A 25,014-nucleotide genomic window follows, 5' to 3' on the forward strand; every position below is an offset into this window, starting at 1 on the left:
GACCTGACATCCGGGATCCCCACACCACATCCGGGTCCTAGACCCTGTCAGTAGAAGGAGAGGAGCGTGACATCTGGGACTCAACACGCCACAGCTATGCCCATGGATGTGATATCCGGGTCCCATCCAGCATATATCCGGGTCCGTGCCACAGTCCACATCCGGGTTAATGGACGTGGACTTACATAACATCCGGGTTCCCCACGCAACATCCGGGTCCTGGCCCCTGAGTGGACCTGCAGATAGGTTATATCCGGGTCCCCCAGTCCACATCCGGGTCCTGGCCCCTCAGTGGACCTGGACATAAGTGACATCCGGGTCCCTGACGCCACCTTCAGGTGAGTGGACATGGAGGAGGGTGACATCCGGGTCCCCCAGTCCACATCCGGGTCCTGGCCCTTCAGTGGACCTGGAGATAAGTGACATCTGGGTTCCCCAGGCCACATCTGGGTCAGTGGACACAAATGAGGGTGACATCCGGGCCCCTCCCAGTCCACATCCGTGTACTGGCCCCTCAGTGGACATGAAGGAAGGTGACATCCGGGTCCCTCCTAGTCCACATCCGGGTCCTGACCCATCAGTGCATCTGGAGGAAAGTGACATCCGGTTCCTCCATGCCACATCCGGGTCAGTGGACATGGAAGAAAGTGACATCCGGGTCCCTTCTAGTCCCCACATCCGGGTCCTGGCCCCTCAGTGGAACCAGAGATAGGTGACATCCGGGTCTTTCCCAGTCCACATCTGGGTCCCTCCCAGTCCACATCTGGGTCCTAGCCTCTCCATGGCCTCTGGTCGGACCGCAGCTTCTGTACAGCGCGCGCAGGTTCGGAACCCCACATCCAGGCATCTTCCGGCTGGGGCCCAGGAGTCTTGCTGGAGCTGGACATCTGGTTCTCACGCGCTTTCCTGGCAACCGAACGCCGCGGCCTAGCGGCGGGAATGAAGCCCCACATCCGGGTCCCCTCAGTCCGTTGCCCTGCCATGGCACCCAGCGGCCTAGTGGCGGGAATGAAGCTGAACATCCGGGTCTCCAGCACGCGGGGGGCGTGTCCGGGCGGCGCCCCGGGGTGGGAGTGGCAGACGTAGGCGCCGCGGTCGCGCTCTGAGGCGGCGCGCACCTCCAGGCTGCCGTCGGCGCCCAGCGTGAAGCGGCCTCGCCTCTGCAGCCCATACAGCACCAGCCCGCCGGGCAGGCGCCAGGACACCGGAAGCGTGGAGGTGGGGCAGCGCAGCCGGAAGCTGCCGCCCAGCGCCACACGCAGCGCCGCTCCCGACACTTCCCCAGGGGGCGGAGTCAGTGCCTCAGAGGGCGGAGTCGGCGCATCAGGGGGCGCAGTCAGCGCCCAAGTTGGCGGGGCAGGCGGGCCAGGGGGCGGAGCTGCCTCAGAGGGCGGAGCCAGCACACCAGGGGGCGGAGCCAGCGCCCAAGATGGCAGGGCAGGCGTGTGATGGGGCGGAGCTGGCGCGCCAGGGGGCGGAGTAAACGCCTCAGAGGGTGGAGCCGACGCCACAGTGGGCAGAGCCCGCGCCCACCATGGCGGCAGCCGCACCCACATCCGGGCTTCGCCCGCCGGGTTGCGCGCCACACACGCCACGGCGTTGCTGCCACCGCTTCGCAGCACATGCACATCCGGGATTTCCAATGTCCCGCGCGCATCCACGCTGATCCCTCCCCCCCATGCGACTGCGATACGGGACTGGAAGTACCAGCCAGCCCGGAAGTTCCCACAGCAGGTGGGGCTCGGGGATGCCATCCGCCTGGCAGCGCATGCGCAGACGCACCACGGGGGAGACCCGGATGTCGTCGTTCACGTCGTCATGGACGTCAGGCGTGACCCGGATGCGCGGCGCCCGCAGCTGCACGTGTAGGCGCACGGTGGCGCGCCGGCCCTGCCCCGCCACGCACGTGTACGTGCCTGCGTCGGCCCGCCGTGCTCCCCGCAGGCGCAGACGCCCATCTGGCAGCACCCGGAAGTGGGCGTCCTCCAGGCCGGAAGTGAAGGCCACGGGCTGCGAGGCCGGCGTCAGCCAGGTCACTGCGCGCGACCCCTGGGTCACGGGGCACGTGAGGGTCACGGGGGCGCCGTAGGGGACAGAGAGTTCGGGGGGTAGCGGGGCGGAAGTGGGAGACGAAGAGGAAGCAGGAAGTGAAGGGGAAGTCTGAAGTGAAGCAGGAAGCGAAGGGGAAGCAGGAAGTGAAGAGAAACCAGGAAGTGAAGAGGAAGAGGAAACAGGAAATGAAGAGAAAGAAGGAAGAGTCTGAGAGGAAGAGGAAGAAGAAGAAGGAGGAAAGGAAGAGGAAGAAGAGGAAGCAGGAAGAGATGGAGAAGAGGAAGAAGAAGGAAAAGAAGAGGAAGCAGGAAAAGAATGTGAAGAAGAAGGAAGAGACTGAGAAGAGGAAGAGGAAGGAAAGGAAGAAGAGGAAGAAGGAAGAGACTGAGAAGAGGAAGAGGAAGGAAAGGAAGAAGAGGGAGAAGGAAGAGACTGAGAAGAGGAAGAGGAAGGAAAGGAAGAAGAGGAAGAAGGAAGAGATTGAGAGGAAGAGAACAGGAAGGGATGAGAGGAAGAGGAAGAAGGAAAGGAAGAGGAAGAAGGAAAAGAAGCAGAGGAGGAAGCAGAGGAAGAGGAAGAAGATGAAGGATGGTGAGAGGAAGAGGAAGGAAGAGATGGAAAGGAAGAGGAAACAGGAAAGGAAGAGGAAGAGGGAAAGGAAGAGGAAGAAGTTGAATGATGTTGAGAGGAAGAGGAAGAAGAAGGAAGTGATTGAGAGGAAGAGGAAGGAAAGGAAGAGGAAACAGGAAATGAAGAGGAAGAGGAAGAAGGAAGTGACTGAGAGGAAGAGGAAGAACCCGCCCCAGGCTCCGCCCCCCCATCCGTGGTCACACATCCAAGGTCTAACCCAGGCCCCAGGTCCCAGATCCCCACACTCCCATCAGGCCTCGCGACCCGAACATCCAGGTCTCCCAGGACACCGGATGGGACATGGAGGAAGTGGTGGGCAGTGCAGTCCTCCCTGGGGTCGGCGTCCTGGGTCACGGGGGTCACGGTGGTCACGGGAAGCTGGGGTTGCAGATAGGAGGCGCCTGACCCAGCCGCCAACTCCACGCGCAGCCGTGCAGGCGCATCGCCTGCCGCGTTGCGCGCCACGCACACATACTCCCCCACGTCGTGTGACGTCACCGGACGCACGGAGAGCGTGCCGTTGGGAAAGGCGCGGACCCGGATGTCAGAGCTGGGGAGGGGAGAGGGAGGGAGGGAAGGAAGGAAGGAAGGAGGGAAGGGTGAAGGAAGGATTGGAGGGAAGGAAGGAGAGAATTTAGGGAAGGAAGGAGGGAAGGAAGGATTGGAGGGAAGGATTGGAAGGAAGGATTGGAGGGTAGGAAGGATGGAAGGATGGAAGGATCGGAGGGAAGGAAGGATTGGACGGAAGGAAGGAAGGATTGGACGGAAGGAAAGATGGAAGCATTGGAGGGAAGTAAGGAAGGATTGGAGGGAAGGAAGGATGGAAGGATTGGAGGGAAGGAAGGAAGGATTGGAGGGAAGGAAGAAAGGAAGGAAGGAAGGATTGGAGGGAAGGAAGGATTGGAGGGAAGGAAGGATGGAAGGATTGGAGGGAAGGAAGGAAGGATTGGAGGGAAGGAAGTATAGAAGGATTGGAGGGAAGGAAGGAAGGAATATAGGGAAGGAAGGATGGAAGGAAGGAAGGATTGGAGGGAAGGAAGGAAGGATCGGAGGGAAGGAAGGAAGAAGGGAAGGAGGGAAGGAAGGAAGAAGGGAAGGAAGAAAGGAGGGAGGGAAGGAGGGAAGGAAGGAGGGAAGGAGGGAAGGAAGGAGGGAAGGAGGGAAGGAAGGAGGGAAGAAAGTAATAGGAGGAAAGACCATAAGGAAGGGAAGACAAATTTGAAGCCAATGTTAGTTATTCGCACATGTGACATATGCATCCAATACTCATCTTGTATCGATCCCTGATCGATCATCTATGATCGATCACTAGGGTTCTACCTTGCGATCTGGCAAGCCAGGACCTATCAATTACCTATTCACTGCTAATGGATCTACCATCCCCACCTCATCTCTATCAATATTTAATCGATAATCGATTTGTTATCTATGGTCTACTGTGTCTATGTCATCTGTCTAATCCATCCTCTATCAATTAACTATCTATCAAGGGGTATCATCTTTATCCCAACTATGGGTGGATAGATGGATGGGTGGATGGATGAGTGGATGGATAGGTGAATGGATGGATGGGTGGATGGATGGGTGGATGGATGGGTAGATGGATGGGTGGATGGATGGGTAGATGGATGGGTGGATGGATGGGTAGATGGATGGATGGATGGGTGGATGGATGGGTGGGTGGATGGGTGGGTGGATGGATGAGTGGATGGATGGGTGGATGGATGGATGGGTGGATAGATGGGTAGATGGATGGGTGGATGGATGGGTGGATGGATGGATGGGTGGGTGGATGAATGGATCGATGGGTGGATGGATGGGTGGATGGATGAGTGGATGGATGGATGTGTGGATGGGTAGATGCACGGGTGGATGGATGGATGCCCCCCACTTCCCACACTCACCTGCTCCCAGCATCCACCAGTCGCCCATCTGGCAGCCTCCAGAACACGCGTGGGGCGGGGTCCCCGTGGGCATGGCAGTGCAGCGTGAGGTCAGCGCCGTGGGGCATGCGCGTGGCGAGCGGGCCTCGGGGTCGGACGCTGGGAGGGAGACGCGCGTGCGCGTGCGTGACTTCGACGTGCACAGTGCGTTTCGCGATGCTCAGCGTGTTGACGGCCACGCACTCGTACTCACCAGCATGGCGCGGGGCCTGCAGGCAGCGCAGCACCAGCGTGCCATTGGGGAGGACGTAGATGTCGCTGAGTCGAGGGTGCGTGTGCACATGCACGGGTCTCGCGTGGGTCCCTTCAGGCAGACGCCAGTGTAGGGCCGCAGGGGGCCAGGCCTGGGCTGTGCAGGGCAGGTGCAGGGTGAGGCCCGCGTGGGCCGACACCAACTCCGTGGGCGCCTCATGCAGCACGGGGGGAGCGGGGGAGGCGTGCATGACATTTCCACGTGTGTCAGAGCCACGCATGCGCGCTTCATGTGTATCAGGTGAGTGTGGAAGGGATGTGATCGTGTCCCTTTCACGAGTGATATTTCCACGTGTGACCATTGTGTGAGTGTCAGATTCATGCGTGACATTTACACGCGTGTCAGATCCATGCATGTGCGGTCCAAGAGTATCAGGGCTATGCAGAAGAGACCTGATCGCATCCATTCCATGCGTCCCTCTATCTGTCTGCTCTATGTCTGTCTGCCTGTCTGTCCGTGCGTGTGTGTTTGTCTCCCCAGTCATCCTGTGCCCCACACGGCCAGGAACACAGACAACAGACAGACAGAGTGAAGGACTTCGCCCCATGCCCTCTGACCTGTCCATGCCCTCTGCCCTCCCAGTGACCCCTGACCTCCCTGTGACCTCTCCATGACCTCTGACTACTCTGTGACCTCTGACCTCCTGTGACTCCTGGCTTGCCCATGACCTCTGACCTCCCAGTGACCCTCCCGAGACCTCCCCGTGACCTCTCCATGACCCCTGAGTTCCCCATGACCTTTGACCTCCCCTCCACTTCTCACCTGCCCAAGGCCTCTCACCTCCCCGTGACCTCTTCATGACCTCTGACCTCTCTGCAACCACTGACCCAACTGTGACCCCTGACTTCCCTGTGACCTCTGACCCCCCATGACCCCTAACCTCCCCGTGACCTCTGACTGTCTTGTATCCTCCCTGTGACCGCTAACCTCCACCTCCTATCTGGCTCCCCTCAGTCCCCTGCCCCCACGCCAAGAGCCTGCAGGAAACAGATGGGTAAACGGAGGCTCACCCGTGTCCAGCTCGTTCCAGGTGCAACAAGGCGGGGTCACAGCGGGCGGGGCCAGGGGTCGCAGGTCAAAGGTCCCAGGATCACTGTCAGGGGAAGTCGCAGGACAGGAAGGGAGGGCATCCGGGCCACGGCCGTGCAGGGTTATAACCACGGGGTCACGGGGGTTCGCCGTGGGGCCCAGCCAGGCGCGGTGGGCTTTGTGCTGTCGTCCCCGCCTGCGGCCGCCACCAGGCCTCCTGGGGGCCGGAAGTAAGGAGGCCGGAAGTGAGGAGGACAGAAGTGAGGAGGACGGGAGTGCAGAGGTCGGAGCAGCGGATGCTCTAGGGGTGGAGGACGGAAGTGGGGATGTCAGTGTCAAAACCAGAAGTGGAGAGGTCCGTGGGGAGACCGGAAGTGTGGAAGTCGGAAGTGGGGATCTCCGAGTGGTAACCGGAAGACGGGTGGTCCGACTGGAGACCGGAAGTGAGGAGGTCCGTGGGGAAACCGGAGGTGTGGAAGCCAGAAGTGGGGATCTCTCAGTCGAAAACGGAAGTGGGTAGGCCGAAGTAGTGTAGGCCGGAAGAGGGGATTTCCGAGTGGAAACCGGAAGTGGGGAAACAGGAAGTGGGGTGGTCCGAATGGAGATCGGAAGTGGGGATCTCCGCGTGGAGAACGGAAGTGTAGATTTGTGAGTGGAGCCCAAAAGTGGGGATGTTCGAGACAAAACCGGAAGTGTGGAAGCCGGAAGTGGGGTGGTCCGAGAGGAGACCGGAAGTAGGAATTTTCAAGTGGAAACTGGAAGTGTGGAAGCAGGAAGTGCAGGGGTCCGAGTGGAGACTGGAAGTGGGGAGGTCCGTGGGGAGAGCGGAAGTGGGTAGGCGGAAGTAGTGAAGACAGGAAGTCGTGATGTTCGAGTGGAAACCGGCAGTGTGGAGACCGGAAGTGGGGTGGTCTGAGTGGAGACCGGAAGTGGTGAGGTCTGAGTAGAGACTGGAAGTGGGTCGACAGAAGACACAGAGACCGGAAGTGGGGATATTTGCGTCGAAACCGGAAGTGTGGAAACCGGAAGTGGGGACGCCGGAAGCGGGGAGGTCTCCATGGAGACCGGAAGCAGGGTGGGCGGGGCCCGGATGTGCTCGGCAGCCACTGGTGGGCGCGGGCGGCGCGGTAAGGCGGGCTGGAACCTGCGGCTGGCGGGGGCGGCGCGTGGGGCGGGAGGGGGAGGCGGAGGCGGCGGACGCCGCTGCCGCCCACGCCCAGGGGCGCCCGCAAGACGCCGACGCCACAGCCGTGCTTCCCCGGTGCCCAGGCCCGAGCTTGGTGCATCAACAACGACGTCAGCGCCGCGCGACGCCCCCGCGGCCGCTTCCGCAGCGGCGCTCACCATCATGGAATCCGCCATTTTTGAATCCGCCATCTTGGCCTCCACCATCTTGGAATCCGCCATCTTAATTCCCTCCATCTTGGATTCCTCCATCTGGGATTCCGCCATGCTGGTTCCCTCCATCTTTGATTCCACCACCTTGTTTTCGGCCATCTTTATTCCTTCCATCTTGTTTTCTGCCATCTTGATTCCTTCCATCTTGGATTCCGCCATGTTGCTTTCCACGATCTTGTTTCCATCCATTTTGGATTTAGCCATCTTGGCGTCCACCATCTTGGAATCCGCCATCTTGGTGTCGGCCATGTTGTATTCGGCCATCTTGGTTCCCTCCATCTTGGATTCCTCCATCTTGTTTCTCTCCATGTTTGATTCCGCCATCTTGGTGTCCACCATCTTGTTTTTGGCCATCTTGGAATCCGCCATGTTGGCGTCGGGCATGTTAGATTCTGTCATGTTTTCGGTCATCTTGCTCCCCTCCATTTTGGATTCCGCCATCTTGGTGTCCACCATCTTGGAATCCGCCATCTTAATTCCCTCCATCTTGTTTTCTGCCATCTTGTTGCCTTTCATCTTTGTTTCCGCCATCTTGTTTTTGGCCATCTTGCTTTCCGTCATCTTGGATTCTTCCATCTTTGATTCCGCCATCTTGGCTTCCGCCATCTTGTCCCCCGCTGCCCCGCCCACGCTGACGTCCGCATCCCAGCGCGCCATCCCCAGCGCGTTGGCGGCCACGCACACATAGCGTCCACTGTGCTGCGGACCCAGCGCGGGCAGCGTCAGTGTCCCGTCCGCCCCGTCCCCGACGCCGTCCATCCCCAGCTCCGTCCCCGCCCAGGCCCAGCGCCCACCGGGCAGCAGCCAGCCAACGCGCGCCGCCGGCTCCGCCTCTGCCCGGCAGCCCAGCTGCAGCGCAGCGCCCACAGGCAGCGCCAGAGCCGTGGCCGCTGGCGCCCCCGACGCCACCACGAACACACGCTGCGCCCGGCCTGCCATGGCGGCCTCAAAGCCACCGTAGGCCACAGGGCCCGGGGCTGAAGCTGGGGCATAGGCCGTGGGGGCTGTGGCTTCAGAGGCATCAAAGGCTGCGGGGCCTGGGGCTGCAGACAGAGCGTAGGCCGAGGGGGCTGTGGCTTCAGAGGCATCAAAGGTGGCGGGGCCTGGGGCTGCAGACGGGGCTGCGGGGCCTGTGGCTTCAGAGGTGTCAAAGGCTGCATGGCCTGTGGCTTCAGACACGGTGTAGGCTGCGGGGCCTATGGCTTTCTCCTCTGTGTAGGCCTCAGATCCTATGGCTTTTTCCTCAGTGAAAGCCTCGAATTCTATGGCTTCATTTGCACCATAGGCCTCGGATTCTATGGCTTCATTCACAGCGTAAGCCTTGGACTCTATGGCTTTTTCTTCACCATAGGTCTGAGATTTTGTGGCTTTTTCCTCAGTGTAGGCCTCGGATCTCATGGCTTCATCTGAGCCATAGGCACTGGATCCTTTGGCTTTCTCCTCAGTGTAGGCCTCAGATCCTATGGCTTCATTCATGTCATAGGCCTCAGATTTGATGGCTATCTCCTCAGCATAGGCCTGGGATCCTATGGCTTTCTCCTCAGGGTAGGCCTCGGATCTTGTGGCTTTCTCCTCAGGGTAGGCCTCGGATCTTATGGCTTTTTCCTCAGCGTAGGCCTCAGATCTCGTGGCTTTCTCCTCAGCGTAGGCCTTGGATCCTATGGCTTCATTCACACCATAGGCCTCAGATTCCATGGCTTCCTCCTCCATGTAGGCCCCCGGACCCCGTGGCTCCGTCCCCGCCATAGGCCACGTGCCGTGCCTCGGTTTCCCCGCGGCGCCCCACTCGGGCCTCGCAGCGGTACCATCCAGCATCATCCTGGTGCACCCCGCGGATCTCCAGCGTTGTCCCCCCGTCATGGCCGCCGTCCTCATCACCCAGCAGGACGGAGCCGTCGGGCCGCGTCCAGGCCACGCATGGCGTTTCCGAGCCCTGCGCCGCACAGTGCAGCCGCAGAGTCTGCCCCGGGGTCACCACATGCACGTCATCGGGGTCATCACGGGGGTCGAGGGTCACCCAGGGCGCGTCCTCCGGGTCCTCGGGGCCACGCACGCACACCGTCCACGTCAGATGTATGTGTGGCCCGCGCAGCCCGGCCCAGCGCAGCGTCAGCTCGGGCTGCAGAAGTCAGGCAGGCCGCGCCCACAGCCGGGCCACCACGCCCGGAAGTGACATCGGCGACGATGACGACGCACCAAGGCCACGAACCAGGCGGTAGGCCTTGCCCACATCCGGGTCATGGACATCCAGGAAACTGGCCTCAGGCTGGGCGTGGCCTCCATCCTGGTCATACCCGGGGCCTACATCCGGGTCTCTGTCCTCAGAGTGGGCGGGGCCCTCATCCGGGTCATTGACATCAGGGTCTCTGTCCTGAGGGTGGGCGGGGCCTATGTCCTGATCATATTCATGGCCTACATCCGGGTGTCTGTCCTGCTGGCGGGAGGGCCCTACATCCGGGTCTCGGGCTTGATACATATAGCCTACATCCGGGTATTTGTCCTGCAGATGGGTGTGGCCTACAACCGGGTCTCTGTCCTGAGCATGGGCAGGGCCTACATCAGGGTCTCTGGCTCCCTGGTGGACGTGGCCTATATCAGGGTTCCTGGTTCGATGGTGGGCCTGGCCTACATCTGAGTCTGTGGCCTGATACATATGGTCCACATCCGGGTCTCCGCCCTGACGGTGGGCGTGGCCTACATCCGGGTGCCTGTCCTGATACAGCTCATCCCCATCAGGGTCTCCGCCCGAGGGTTGGGCGTGGCCTTCCCCGGATCCATCTCCCAGGTCCCCATCCAGGTGGGCATGGCGCGGCGCCTCCGGGTCCAAGCGCAGCATCAGCGCGACGTCATCAGTGTCATCTCCTCCCACCAGGCGGCGGGCATGTGCGAGGTGGGCAGGGTCGGCATAGCAGACGAGGGCGGCACTGAGCATCAGGTGCACTTGCGCAGGGGTGTCGGGGACGAGGCCGGGCCGCACGTCGAGGTCGCGCACGACGGGCGCGCGCCGCAGGCGGCAGGCAAGGTGGGCAGTGCGGCCACGGGCGTCTGTCAGCCTCAGCCGCACCTCGCCCACATCCTCCCCGTCCTCCACTTCCTCTTCCTCTGCCTCCACTTCCGCTTCTGGCGGCTCCTCGCCATCCGCCGGGTCAGTGAGGATGCGCGGCGACCGACAGCGCATGCGTGGCGGCAGGCGACGCAGGTCCAGGCCGCGGCGGTCAGTGGGGCTGGCGTAGGCCGCGCACGCCTGTTCCTTCCCACAGCGCAGCATGCCTGCAGGGGGGGACGGGAGAGGGGCCGGCTGACATGGGACACGCCTCACTGGGGAGCCTCGGCCACGCTCCCGCTGCGCCTGACTGGCTGGAGCTCAGCCACGCCCTTCCTAGGGGTTCTCAGCCACGCCCCCGCCATGCCTGACTGGCTGGAGATTGGCCACACCCCCTGCCGAGCCTCAACCACACCCCTGCCCTGCCTGACTGGCTGGAGCTCAGCCATGCCCCAGTGTCACCTCAGCCACGTCCTCATCTCACCTGACTGGCTGGACCTCGGCCACGCCCCCGTGGAGTCTTAGCCACACCCTCCCCCTGCCTGAGTGGCTGAAGCTGGGCCACACCCTCCCTGTGGAGCCTCAGCAACGTCCCCGCCCCGCCTTAGTGGCTAGACCTTGGCCACGCCCCCTGCAGCTCCTCACTAATGCCCAGCCACGCCCAGCCACACTGCTGCCGTTTTTTACTGGCTGGAGCTCGGCCACGCCCCCCTGGGCACCTCAGCCACGCCTCTGCCCCACGTGACTAGGGGAGCTCGGCTACTCACTTACGCCCAGCCACGACCCCGTCCTATTTCACTGGCTGTATCTTGGTCACGCTCCCTCTCTGCATCGCCTCAGCCCCGCCCCGCCCTCTCATTGGCCTGCACATGACCACGCCCCCTCTGCTCACCTCGGCCCCGCCCCTGCAGGCCCTCCATCCAGCGCGCGCGGCAGCCGCAGGCCCAGGGGTTATCCTGCAGATGCAGCGCACGCAGCGCGGGTGCGCGGGCCAGGGTGCCGGCAGGCAGCGCTGCCAGGCGGTTCCCAGCCAGGTGCAGCATGCCCAGCGTGCAGGCCGGGACCCCGCGCACATGCAGCGTGGCCAGCCCCTCAGGCGCCAGCGCCGCCAGCCGGTTCCCATCCAGACGCAGCAGCCGCAACGATGCCAGCCCCAGCAGTGCCCATGGGTGCACCGACCCCAGCCGGTTGTGGTCCAGGTACAGCCGGGCAGGCGCCGCAGGCCCCGCAGGGAGCCCGTGTGCAGTGCTCGAAGCTGGTTGTAGCTCAGCTTCAGCACCTGCGTGGGTCAAAGAGGGCATTTCTGGGATCCGAAGGGCCACTTCGGGGTCACTTCCGCCCCACTTCCGGTCTCTTTCACCCCCTTCCGGTCTCACTTCTGCCCTATTTCCGTACCACTTCCTGTCACACTTCTGCTCCACATCCGGCTTCTCCCGAATTCTGCCTCTACTTCCTCCCACTTCCGAGTACATTTCCTCACTTCTTCCATTCCCACTTCTGCCCCAGTCTCACTTCCTCCTTACTTCCGCCCCAGTTCCGGGTCACTTCCTCCCCACTGCCGGCTGACTTCCGCCTCTACTTCCTCCAAGTTATGGCCCTACTTCCTGTCACTTCTGGATCCATATCCTCACCACTTCTGCCCCACTTCTGGCTCACTTCCGCCTCACTTCAGCCCCGACTTCCTCCCACTTCCTATCCATTTCCTTCCTTATTTCTGCCCCACTTCCGATCCTACCCATGGTCCTATTTCCACTTTCTTCCACTCTTCCGGCTATATATCATTCCCCACTTCTGGGTCACTTCCGCCCCCACTTCCTCCCCACTTCCTTCCCTATTTTCACTCCACTTCCGGATCCATATCCTCACCACTTCCGTCCCACTTCCGCCTTACTTCCGCCCCTACTTCGTCCTGCTTCCTCCCCACTTCCTTCCCTATTTCCAACCCACTTCTCACTTCCGGAACCCTATCCTAACCACTTCCGACCCACTTCCACCCCTAGTTCCTCCCACTTCCTCCCCACTTCCGGCTTATTTTCGTCCCTACTTCCTCACACTTCCTCCCTACTTCCCGATTTCCACCCCACTTCCGGCCCTACTTCCACTTCCAGATCCATATCCTCACTACTTCCGACCCACTTCTGCTCCACTTCCTTCCCTATTTCCACTCAACATCCGGCTACACTTCCGGCCCTACTTCTTCCCAGGTCCTTATCCATTTCCGTCTCACTTCTGCCCCACTTCCGCCTCCCTTCTGCCTCGACTTCCTTCCATGTCCGTCTCTACTTCCTCCATTGATTCCCTCCTTCCTCCCCACTTCCTTTGCTATTTGATCCCCATTTCTGCCTGTCTTCCTCCGCATTTCCCCCCTCCTTCCTCCCTACTCTTTTCCCACTTCCTTCTTCCTCCAACTTCCTTCCCACTTCCAGCCCTACTTCCTCCCACTTCCGTATCTATTTCCCCAAACTTCCACCCCACTTCCTCCCCTACTTTGTCCCACTTCACTGCGTATTTCTGCCCCACTTCCTGCCAAACTTCCTTCCACTTCCTTCCAATTCCGCCCGCTCCCTGCGCACCTGCAGTGCACCCAGGTCGCTCAGGGCGCCCTCGGTGATGTCCGCGATCTCGTTTCCGTGCAGCAGCAGCAGCTGAAGTCTCGCGAGACCGGAGAAGGAAGCGTGCGTCAGGACCCGGATGTGGTTGAACCTAATTCAACAGATGAGAGGACAGGAAGAGGAAATCAGGAAACCAGCCTGAAAACCAGCGCTGGGAGGGCAGGACTTTTGTTTCCGGGTCAGGGTCAAGAATAATGAATCATTACTCATCATCATCTTCCTTCCTTCCTTCTTTCCTTCCTTTCCTCCCTCGCTTCCTTCCTTCCTTCCCTCCCTCCTTCCTTCCTTCCCTCCCTCCTTCCCTCCTTCCTTCCTTCCTTCCTTCTTTCCTTCCCTCCTTCCCTCCTTCCTTCCTTCCTTCCTTCCTTCCTTCCTTCTCTCCCTCCTACCTTCCTTCCATCCTTCCCTCCTTCCTTCCTTCCTTCCCTCCCTCCCTCCTTCCTTCCCTCCCTCCTTCCTTCCCTCCTTCCTTCTTTCCTTTCCTCCTTCCTTCCTTCCTTCTATCCTCCCTTCCTTCCCTCCATCTTCCTTCCTTCCCTCCTTCTCTCCTTCCTTCTTTCCCTCCTTCCCTCCTTCCCTCCTTCTTTCCTTCCTTCCTTCCTTCCTTCCTTCCTTCCTTCCTTCCTTCCTTCCTCTTCCTTCCCTTCCTTCCCCCCTTCCCCCCCCAGGCCTCACCCCAGGTTCACGCTCTCTATCTTGGGGTCCAGCACGTGGGGCACGGCCCTGAGGCTGCGGAAGGTGCAGTGGAGCTCGGTGGGGACGTAGCAGGCGCAGGTCCTGGGGCAGCGGGTGGCAGGGGCTGGGTGGGGGCCACACAGGAGCAGCAGCAGCAGCGAGGCCCAGGGGCGGGGGCCCCCCATCCTGGGGCTGGGATGGAGGGGGGGAGGCTGGGGATGAAGGCCCAGGGGTGGAGGCCCAGGGAAATGGAGGCTGGAAGTTGGAGGCCCAGGGAAGGAGGCCTAGGGATTAGAGGCCAGGGTGGAGACTGGGGATGGAGGTCCAACAGGGTGGAGGATGGGGTGGAGGCTGAGGAAGGAGACTGGAAGTTGGAGGCCCAGGGGCTGGAGGCCCAGGGATGGAGGCCTAAGGAAAGTGGAGGTCCAGGGATGGGGGCCTCAGGGTTAGAGGCCAGGTATGGAGACTGGGGATGGAGGTCCAGGAAGGTGGAGGCCAGAGGTAGATGCTGAGGATGGAGACTGGAAGTTGGAGGCCAGAGAAGGAGGCCCAGAGGTATTGGAGGCTGGGGATGGAGGCCCAGGGATGGAGGCCTAATGGGGTGGAGGCTGGGGATGGAGACTGGAAGTTGGAGGCCCAGGGAAGGAGGCCCAGGAGGGTGGAGGCTAGGGATGGAGGCCCTGTGGATAGAGGAAAGTAGGCCAAATGGGGTGGAGGCTGGGGATGGAGGCCAGGAGTGGAGGCTGGAGATGGAGGTCCAAGGGGGTGGAGGCCCAAGGATGGAGGCCAGGGATGGAGGCTGGAAGTTGGAGGCCCGGGGATGGAGGTTCAAGGATGTGAGGCGACCTGTGGGGGTCAGGGAGACAACGGGGAGGAAGAGGAAGGAGAATGGGAAGAGGAAGGAGATGTATCAGAAGAACAGGAAGAGGAAGAAGGACATGGAAACGAGGAAGAGGAAGGGGAAGAGGAAGAGGAGATGGAAGAGGAAGAGGAGATGAAAGAGGAGATGGAAGAGGAAGAGGAGACGGAAAAGGAGACAGAAGAGGAGATGGAAGAGGAAAAGGAGATGGAAGAGGAGACGGAAGAGGAGATGGAAAAGGAAGAGGAGACGGAAGAGGAAGAGGAGATGGAAGAGGAGACGGGAGAGGAAGAGGAGATGGAAGAGGAGACGGAAGAGGAGATGGAAGAGGAGATGGAAGAGGAGACGGAAGAGGAGATGGAAGAGGAGACAGGAGAGGAAGAGGAGATGGAAGAGGAGACGGAAGAGATGGAAGAGGAGATGGAAGAGGAGATGGGAGAGGAAGAGGAGATGGAAGAGGAGAAGGAAGAGGAGATGGAAAAGGAGATGGAAGAGGAGAAGGAAGAGGAGATGGAAGAGTAAAAGGAGATGGAAGAGGAAGAGGAGATGGAAGAAGAAGAGGAGATGGAAGAGGAAAAGGAGATGGAAGAGGAGGCCGGAGAGGAGATAGAAGAGGAGATGGAAGAGGAAGAGAACATGGAAGAGGACACAGAAGAGGAGATGGAAGAGGAAAAGGAGATGGAAGAGGAGATGGAAGAGGAGACGGAAGAGGAGATGGAAGAGAAGATGGAAGAGGAGATGGAAGAGGAGACAGAAGAGGAAGAGGAGACAGAAGAGGAGATGGAAGAGGAAGAGGAGACGGAAGGGCAGATGGAAGAGGAGACGGAAGAGGAGATGGAAGAGGAAGAGGAGACAGAAGGGGAGACGGAAGAGGAAGAGGAGAGGAAGAGGAGATGGAAGAGGAAGAGGAGATCGAAGAGGAGATGGAAGAGGAAGAGGAGAGGAAGAGGAGATGGAAGAGGAAGAGGAGAGGAAGAGGAGATGGAAGAGGAGAGGAAGAGGAGATGGAAGAGGAAGAGGAGATGGAAGAGGAGATGGAAGAGGAGACGGAAGAGGAGACGGAAGAGGAGACGGAAGAGGACATGGAAGAGGAGACAGAAGAGGAGACAGAAGAGGAGACGGAAGAGGAAGAGGAGATGGAAGAGAAAGAGGAGACAGAAGAGAAGATGGAAGAGGAGACGGAAGAGGAAGAGAAGAGGGAAGAGGAGACGGAAGAGGAGATGGAAGAGGAGATGGAAGAGGAGACGGAAGAGGAGATGGAAGAGGAAGAGGAAATGGAAGAAGAAGAGGAGATGGAAGAGAAGATGGAATAGGAAGAGGAGACAGAAGAGGAAGAAGGAAAACACCAACCAACAGGAATATGATCGGGAAGTCGAGAGACACAAGGAAAAAGAGACCGGGAAGACCTGCTCTGTCTGTCTGTCTCTGTCCATCTGTCTCTCCATGTCTATCTCTCTGTCTTTGTCTGTGTCTGTCTGTCTCTGTGTTGACATCTGTCTGTCTGTCTCTTATCTGTCTGTCTGTCTGCCTTTCTGTCTCTGTCTGTTATCTGTCCATTGGTCTCATGTCTGTCTGTCTGGTCTGTCACTTCCTGTCTGCCTCTGTGTCTGTCTGTCTGTGTCTGTCTCTTATGTCTGTCTCCCTCTGTCTGTCTCTTATCTCTGTCTGTCTGTATCTGTCTGTCTGTGTCCCTGTCTGTCTGTCTGTCTGTGTCTGTCTGTCTGTGTCTCTGTCTGTCTCTGTGTCTGTCTCTGTCTCTTATCTCTGTCTGTCTGTTCTGTCTGTGTTGACATCTGCCTGTCTCTGTCCATCTACCTCTGTCAGTCTCTCCCTGTCTCTGTGTCTCTGTCTGTCTGTCTGTCTCTGTCTGTGTCTCTCTGTCTCTGTCTGTTATCTGTCCATTGGTCTCATGTCTCTCTGTCTGTCTGTTCTGTCTTTCCCTGTCTATCTCTGTGTCTCCATCTGTCTGTACATCTCCGTCTGTCTGTCTGGGTTTCTCTATCTCTGTCTCTTGTCTGTCCATCGATCTTGTCTGTCTGTCTGTTCCATCACTGTCTGTGTTGACATCTGTCTGTCTCCACATCTCTGTTTGTCTCTGTCTTTTGTCTCTGTCTGTCTGTGTTGACGTCTGTCTGTCTGTTATCTCTGTCTCTCCCTGTGTCTGTCTACCAGTCTCATGTCTGTCTGTCTCTGTCCATCTGTCTCTTGTCTCTGTCTCTGTCCGACTCTCTTCCTGTCCGTCTGTGTTTGTACATCTGTCTGTCTGGATCTCTTCTGTCTCAGTCTGTCTCTGTGTGTCTTTTGTTTCTGTCTGTCCGTCTGTCTCTGTCTATCTGTCTTGGTGTCTCTTCTGTCTCAGTCTGTCTGTCCCAGTCTGTCTCTTGTCTCTGTCTGTCTGTCTCTCTGTGCCTGTGTCTATCTCTGTTGGTCTGTTCTGTCTGTCTGTCTGTCTTCCTGTCTCTGTCTGTCTGTGTCTCTTCCTGTCTGTCTCTGTCTCTGTCTGTCTGTCTCTCCGTGTCTGTCCATCTCCCTTCCTGCCTGTCTCTGTGTCTGTCTGTCTGTCCATCTGTCTCCTCTGTCTGCCCATCTGTCTGTCTGTGCCTGCGTCTGTCTGTCTGAGTCTGTTTCTTCTCTGTCTCTGTGTCTACATGTCTGTCTCTTCTGTCTGTCTGTCCCTGTCTCTGTCTGTCTGTCCCTGTGTCCGTCTGTCTCTTCCTGTCACTGTCTCTACATCTGTCTGTGTCCTCTGTCTGTCTGTCTTTGTCTTCCTGGCTCCATCTGTCTGTCTCGTCTGTCTCTCTCCATCTGTCACTTGTCTTTGTCTGTGTCTGTCTGTCTGTCTCTTGTCTTTGTCTATCTGTCTCTGTGCATCTGTCTCTCCCTGTCTGTCTCTGTGTGTACATCTGTCTGTCTGTCCCTGTCTGTCTCTTCTGTCTCTTCTCTTTGTCTGTCTGTCTCTCTGTGTCTGTGCCAGTTTCTCTCACATCCATCTCTGTCTGTCTGTCTGTCTGTCTGTCTGTTCTGTCTCTGTCTGTCTGTGCCTGTGTCCGTCCGTCTCTTCCTGTCTCTGTGTCTATGTCTGTCTATCTGTCCTGGCTGAGTTTGTCTGTCTGTGACTGTGCCTGTCTGTCTCTTTGTCTCTTCTGTCTCTGTCCATCTGTCTCTTGTCTCTATGTCTGTCTGTCTATGCCTGTGTCTGTCTCTATCCGTTTCTCTTCCTGTGTGTCTCTGTGTGTACATCTGTCTGTCTGTCTGTCTGGGTCTCTTCTGTCTCAATCTGTGTCTGTCTGTCTGTTTCTGTGTCTACATCTGTGTCCTCTGTCTGTCTGTCTGTCTGTCTGTCTGTCTGTCTGTCTGTCTGTCTGTCTGTTTCTGTCTTCCTGGCTCGTCTGTCTGTCTCTTCTGCCTCTCTCCATCTGTCACTTGTGTCTGTCTGTCTCTGTCTCATGTCTGTCTCTGTGTTGACGTCTGTCTGTCTGTCTGTCTGTATCTGACTCTTCTCTCTGTCGGTCTGTCTGCCCCTGCGTCTATCTGTTCTGTGTCTGTCCATCTGTCTCTCTGTCTCTGTGTCTGCCTGTGTCTGTCTGTCTCCCTGTCTGTCTGTCTCTTATCTCTGTCTGTTTCTGTTCTGTCTCTGTCTGTCTCTTGTGTCTGTCTGTCTATTCTATCTCTGTCTCTTCCTGTCTGTCTCAGTCTGTCTGTCTGTCCGTCTACCTCTGTCGGTCTCTCCCTGTCTACATCTGTCTGTCTGTCTGTTCTGTCTGTCCATCTATCTCTCCCTGTCTGTGTCTGTGTCTCCGTCTGGCTCTGTCTCTCATCTCTGTGTCTGTCTCTTGTCTGTCCATCAGTCTCATGTCTGTCAGTCTGTGTCTGTTCCCTCTGTCCGTCTGTCTCTGTGTCTCCATCTGTCTGCCTGTCTCATGTCTTTGTCTCTGTGTATATGTCTGTCTGTCTGTGTCTCTTCTGTCTCTTGTCTGTCCATTGGCTCTCATGCCTCTGTCTCTCTGTGTCTGTCTGTCTCTTCTCAGTCTGTCTTTCTGTACCTGTGTCGGTTTCTTCTGTCTCAGTCTGTCTGTCTGTCCCCGTCTGTCTTCCTGTCTGTGTCTGTTTGTCTCTTTTCTCTTCTGTCTGTACTTGTCTGTCTTTTGTCTCTGTCTGTCTGTGTGACTCTTGTCTCTGTCCATCTGTCACTTGTCTCTATCTGTGTCTGTTTGTCCATCTGTCTCCTCTGTGTCTGCCCATCTGTCTGTCTGTGCCTGCGTCTGTCTGTTTCTTCTCTATCTCTGTGTCTACATGTCTGTCTCTGACTGTCTGTCTTTTCTTGTCTGTCTCTGTGTCTACATCTGTGTCCTCTGTCTGTCTGTCTGTCTGTCTGAGTCTGTTTCTTCTCTCTGTGTCTACATGTCTGTCTCTCTCTGTCTGTCTCTTCCTGTCTGTCTCTGTGTCTACATCTGTCTGTGTTCTCTGTCTGTCTGTCTGTCTCATCTGTCTCTCTCCATCTGTCACTTGTCTCTCTCTGTCTGTCCGTCTCTCTGTGCCTGTGTCTGTCTGTTCTCTTTGTCTGTCTGTCTCGGTGCATCTGTCTCTCCCTGTATGTCTCTTTGTGTACATCTGTTTGTCTGTCTGTCTGTCTTTTGTCTCTTCTCTTTGTCTGTCTCTCTGTCTGTCTGTACCTGTGTCTGTCTGTCTCTTCCTGTCTCTGTGTCTATGTCTGTCTATCTGTCCTGGCTCAGTTTGTCTGTCTGTGCCTGTCTGTCTCTTCTGATTCTGTCTAACTGTCTCCGTCTGTCTGTCAGTCATGTCTGTGTCTCTGGCTCATGTCTGTCTGTGTCTCTCTGTCTGTGTCTCTTCTGTCTCTGTCCATCTGTCTGTCTCTGTGTCTCTGTGTGTGTGTGTTCTGTGTGTCTCTGTCTGTCTGTACATCTTCGTCTGTCTGTGTGTCTCTCTCTGTCTCATGTCTGTGTCTGTCTTTCCGTCTCTGTAACTACATCTGTCTGCTCTTCTGTTGTCTGTCTGTCTGTTCTATCTCTATCTCTTCCTGTATGTCTCTGTATTCATATGTCTGTCTCTTGTGTCTTTCTGTCCGTCTGTGCCTGTTTCTGTCACATCCGCCTCTGTCTGTCTGTCTGTTCTGTCTGTGTCTGTCTTCCTGTCTCTGTCCATCTGTCTTTTCTCTGTCTCTGTCTCTCTGTCTCTGTCTGTGTCTGTCTGTCTCTATCCATCTGTCTCTCCCTGTCTGTCTGTCCGTCTATCTCTGTTGGTCTCCCCCTGTCTCCATGTCTCTCTCTGTCTGTCTCTGTCTGTCTGCCTCTCTGTCTGTCTGTTATCTGTCCATTGGTCTCTCTGTCTGTCTGTCTCTGTCTTCTTGGTTCTGTCTCTTCTGTCTCTCTCCATCTGTCACTTGTCTCTGTCTCTGTCTGTCTGTCTGTCTCTGTCTCATGTCTGTCTGTATGTTGATGTCTGTCTGTCTCAGTCTGTGTCTGACTCTTCTGTCAGTCAGTCTGCCCCTGTGTCTATCTGTTCTGTCTGTCCATCTGTCTCTCTCTGTCTGTCTCTGAGTCTGTCTGTCTCTTATCTCTGTCTGTCTGTCTGTCTGTCTGTGTCTGTTCTGTCTCTTGTGTCTGTCCTGTCTCTGTCTCTTCCTGTCAGTCTCTGTGTTCACATCTGTGTCTCAGTCTGTCTGTCTGTCTACCTCTGTCGGTCTCTCCCTGTCTCCATCTGTCTGTCTGTCAGTCTGTTCTGTCTCTGTCTGTTTGTCTCTGTCTGTGTCCGTCTCTGTGTCTGTCTCTTGTCTCTGTCTCTCTGTGCTTGTGTCTATCTCTGTCTGTTGCTGTCTCTCCATGTCTGTTCATCTCCCTTCCTGTCTCTGTGTCTACAGCTGTCTGTCTGTTTCTTGTCTCTGTCTGTCTGTCTCTTCTACCTCTCTCCATCTGTCACTTCTCTCTGTCTTTTCTGTCTGTCTGTCTCTCTGTGTCTGTCTGTGCCGGTTTCTCTCATGTCCATCTCTGTCTGTCTGTTCTGTCTCTGTCTGTGCCTGTGTCTGTCTGTCTCTTCCTGTCTCTGTGTCTCTGTCTATCTGTCCTGGCTCAGTTTGTCTGTCTGTGCCTGTCTGTCTCTTCTGTTTCTGCCATCTGTCTTTCCCTGTCTGTCTGTCTGTGTCTCTGTCTGTCTGTGTCTCTGTCTGTGTGTCTCTGTCTGTCTGTCCTGTCTCTGTCTGTCTCTCCCTGTCTGTCTGCACATCTTCGTCTGTCTGTGTGTGTCTCTCTCTGTCTGTCCGTCTCTGTGTCTACATCTGTCTGTGTGTCTCTTCTGTCTGTCTGTTCTGTCTCTGTGTCTTCCTGTCTGTCTCTGTTAACATCTGTCTGTCTCTTGTGTCTGTCCATTTACCTCTGTCGGTCTCTCCCTGTCTCCATGTCTACATCTGTCTGTCTCATATTAGTCTGTCTGTGTCTGTCTGTCTGTCTGTCTCTATCTTCCTGTCTCTGTCTGTCTCTTTTGCCTCTCTCCATCTGTCACTTGTCTGTCTGTCTGTGTCTGTCTGCCCGTCTCTCTGTGCCTCTGTATGTCTGTCTCTATGTCTATCTGTCTCGGTGCATCTGTCTCTCCCTGTCTGTCTCTCTTCTGTCTCTTTGTCTGTCTGTCTGTCTGTCTCTCTGTGTCTGTCTGTGCCAGTTTCTCTCATGTCCATCTCTGTCTCTCTGTCTCTGTCTCTGTCTGTGCCTGTGTCCATCTGTCACTTCCTGTCTCTGTGTCTCTGTCTATCTGTCCTGGCTCAGTTTGACTGTCTGTGCCTGTCTGTCTCTTCTGTCTCTGTCTCTCTCTCAGTCTCTGTGTCTCTGTATGTCTGTATGGTTGTCTGTGTGTCTGTCTGTCCTGTCTCTGTCTCTCCCTGTCTGTCTGCACATCTTGGTCTGTCTGTTTGTCTGTGTCTCTCTCTCTCTCTCTGTCATGTCTGTGTCTGTCTGTCTGTCTGTGTGTCTACATCTGTCTGTGTGTCTCTTCTGTCTGTCTGTCTGTTTCTGTCATTGTCCATCCCCCCTCCCCCCTCCCCAGGACTAAGTACTAAGTACTCAGCACCCCATTTCCCCCTGGCTTCCTATCACCCATCACCCTCCTCCTCCTCCTCCTCCTCTTCCTCCCACCTCCATCAGCCCCCCCTCCCCGGGACGCGAACGCGGGGCCGGAGCTCCTCACCTACCTTTCCAGGTTGGGGGGTTCACTGGAGATCCGGGTCTCTCGGTTGGTCCTGGGGGGGGTGGGGAGAGGGGGTGGAGGTGGCTTTGAACCACGATCCTCCAGATCTCAGCCTCCTGAGCAACAAGGAAGGCTTGGCGAAGAATATGCCAACGACCGTCACCACCACAGTAACAAGAACAACAATAACAATAACCATTGTGACAATAATAATAACTATAATAACAATAGCAATGACAATAATAACCATGACAACAATAACAACTATAATAACAATAACAATGACAATAATAACAACGATAACAATAATAACCATAACACCCATAATAGTAATAACCATGGCAACAATAATAACTATAATAATAACAATGACAACAACAATAACAATAATAACCATCATGACAACAATAGCAGTAACCATAATAATAACCATCACCATAGTAACAATAACAACAATAACAATCATAACAATAACCCAAACATCATGACAACAATAACAATAATAACCACAACACCCATAATAGTAATAACCATGACAATAATGATGATCATAACCATCATATTAACAATAACAGTAACAACAATGATAGTAAAAACAACAATGTCAATAACAGTAATAATAATAACTATGATGAGAATAATAGTAATAACAATGAGGAGGAAGAAAAGGAGGAGGAGGAGGAAGAAGAGGAGGAAAAGGAGGAGGAAGAGAATGGGTTGGACCAGCCACAGGGGGCGTGGCTTCATGGATGGATGAATGGGTGGATGGATGGGTGGGTGGGTGGATGGATGGATGGGTGGATGGATGGATGGGTGGATGGATGGGTGGATGGATGGATGGGTGGATGGATGGGTGGAGGGGCAGATGGATGGATGGATGGATGGGTGGTGGATGGATGGATGGATGGATGGGTGGATGGATGGGTGGATGGGTGGATGGGTGGGTGGATGGGTGGATGGGTGGGTGGGTGGGTGGATGGATGGATGGATGGGTGGATGGGTGGGTGGATGGATGGATGGGTGGATGGATGGATGGATGGATGGGAGGATGGGTGGATGGATGGGTAGATGGATGGATGGGTGGATGGATGGATGGATGGGGAGGAAGAGGAGGAGGAGGAAGAGGAGGAGGAAGAGAGGAAGAGGAGAAGGAAGAAGAGAAAGAGGAGGAGGACAGGAGAAAGAGGAGGAGGAGGAGGAGGAGGACCATGACACCCTGCACCCCTAAGGTGGGTTTTCCATTACCTCTGGGACCTGGGACCCTGGTACCCCAGATTCCTGTGACCTGTGACCCCTGCACCCCCTGAACTCTGCACCCCAGGACCTTTGCTCCCTGGGCTTTTCCCCTCTGAACTTGGGGGAACCTAGGACCCAGGACCCCCGTGACAGATGCCCTCCCTCACCCCCCAGATTGGTGACCTCTGATCCCTGCACCCCTGAACTTCCCATTCCCCCTCTTCCTGACTCCCTCACCCCTGAACTTTGCACCCCAGGACCTTGGCTCCCTGATCTTGCCCATGTCCCAGGTGTCCGCCCTCCCCTGACCTGTCTCCCCCCTCCTTGACCTTTGAACTCCTTTGCTGGCTGCACCCCAGGACCTTTGCTCTCTGGGCCTTTGACCCCCTCTTCCCAGGAATCCTTGTGCTTTCCCCCCAATGAACTTTGGGGTCCTGGGAACCCCAGGATTGACCATGTTTCCCCCTGCATCTCCCTGACCCCTAACCTCTCCTCCTTGACCCCCAGAACCCCCAAATCCCTACACCTCCCCCTTTCCCCCTTCCCAGGATCCCCTGTACCCCAAGATCCCCTCACCCCCCTCCACCCCTCGTCCAGGCCCCCTCACCTGGTCTGTCTGTCTGTCTGTCTCTCTGTCCTGTATCTCCAGACAGCACAGCACAGCTTGCGGGCTCCTCTTTTATCCGCCCAGGCCCAGATGTCCCCACCCCGCCATGCTGCGGCCTGAGCCTCAGCTCCGCCCCACACAGCCTGGGCTGAGGGGGGGGTGTCAGTGGGAAAAGGAGGGAGGGGAATCAGGGAAGAAAAAGAGGGGGTGGGGGTCGATGAGAGGGGGATGGGGAGACCATGAATCCCCCCACCAGGCCAGGCGGGGAAGGGGGGGATGCTGGGGAGGGGGAGGGAGAAATGGCCGAAGAGAAAGTTCTGGAAGGAAAGAGAGAGGAGGAGGAGGAAGAGGAGAAGGAGGAGGAAGAGGAGGAGGAGGAGGAGGAGGAGGAGGAGGGGAGAGGAAGGGGAAAAGGCCGGACCTGTGGGCTGGGGGGCACAGAGCTGAGAAAGAGGGGGTGTGGGGGGGCGGGGGAGGAGGGGGGATAGACAGACAGACAGACAGAGAGGAAACGCAGCCAGAAAGACAGAGGAATGGAGTCAGAGACAGACACACAGACAGACACACAGATAGACAGAGAGAGACAGAGAGACAGAGACAGAGACAGAGACAGACAGACACAGAGACAGAGAGAGAGAGATGAACAGAGACAGACATGGACAGAGAGACAGACACAGAGACAGACAGACACAGATAGAGACAAACAGATACAGAGACAGACGGACACAGAGAATGACAGATGGACAGACAGAGACAGAGACAAACAGACAGAGAGACAGATGAACACAGACAGACAGACTCACAGACATAGACAGACAGATGGACACAGAGAGACAGAGACAAATACAGAGAAACACAAGAGACAGACAGACACACAGAGAGGTAGATGAACACGGACAGACACACAGACAGAAACAGAAAAATAGACACAGAGCGATAGGCAGAGAGATACAGACAGACAGACACAGAGAGACAGATGAACAGAGACAGACATACAGAGACAGACATGGACATAGAGATAGACAAAGAGACAAATAGAGACCGAGAGACACACAGACAGGGACAGACAGATAGACAAAGAGACAGAGACAAATATATAGAGAGAAACACAGAGAGACAGATGAACAGAGACAGTCAGACACAGAGAGAGAATGACACACAGATAGAGAAAGACAGAGACAGACAGACAAACACACAGATACAGGGACAAACAGACAGAGACACAGACACAAACACAGAAAAATGGAGTCAGAGACAGACAGACAGACCCAGAAAGAGACAGACAGACAGACACAGACAGAGACAGACAAATGGACAGAGAGACAGACAGACACAGACAGATAACCAGAGACAGACAGACACAGACAAAGACACAAATGGACATAGAGACAGACAGACAGACACAGAGATAAACAGACCGACGGAGAAACAGACAGAAAGTCACAAAGAGAAATAGAGACAGACAGAAATAGAGATAGACAGA

Source organism: Dipodomys merriami, unplaced genomic scaffold (genome assembly GCF_024711535.1).
Source record: "Dipodomys merriami isolate MVZ:Mamm:240054 unplaced genomic scaffold, mDipMer1.0.p SCAF_1811, whole genome shotgun sequence".
In the NCBI taxonomy this organism is placed as follows: Eukaryota; Metazoa; Chordata; class Mammalia; order Rodentia; family Heteromyidae; genus Dipodomys; species Dipodomys merriami.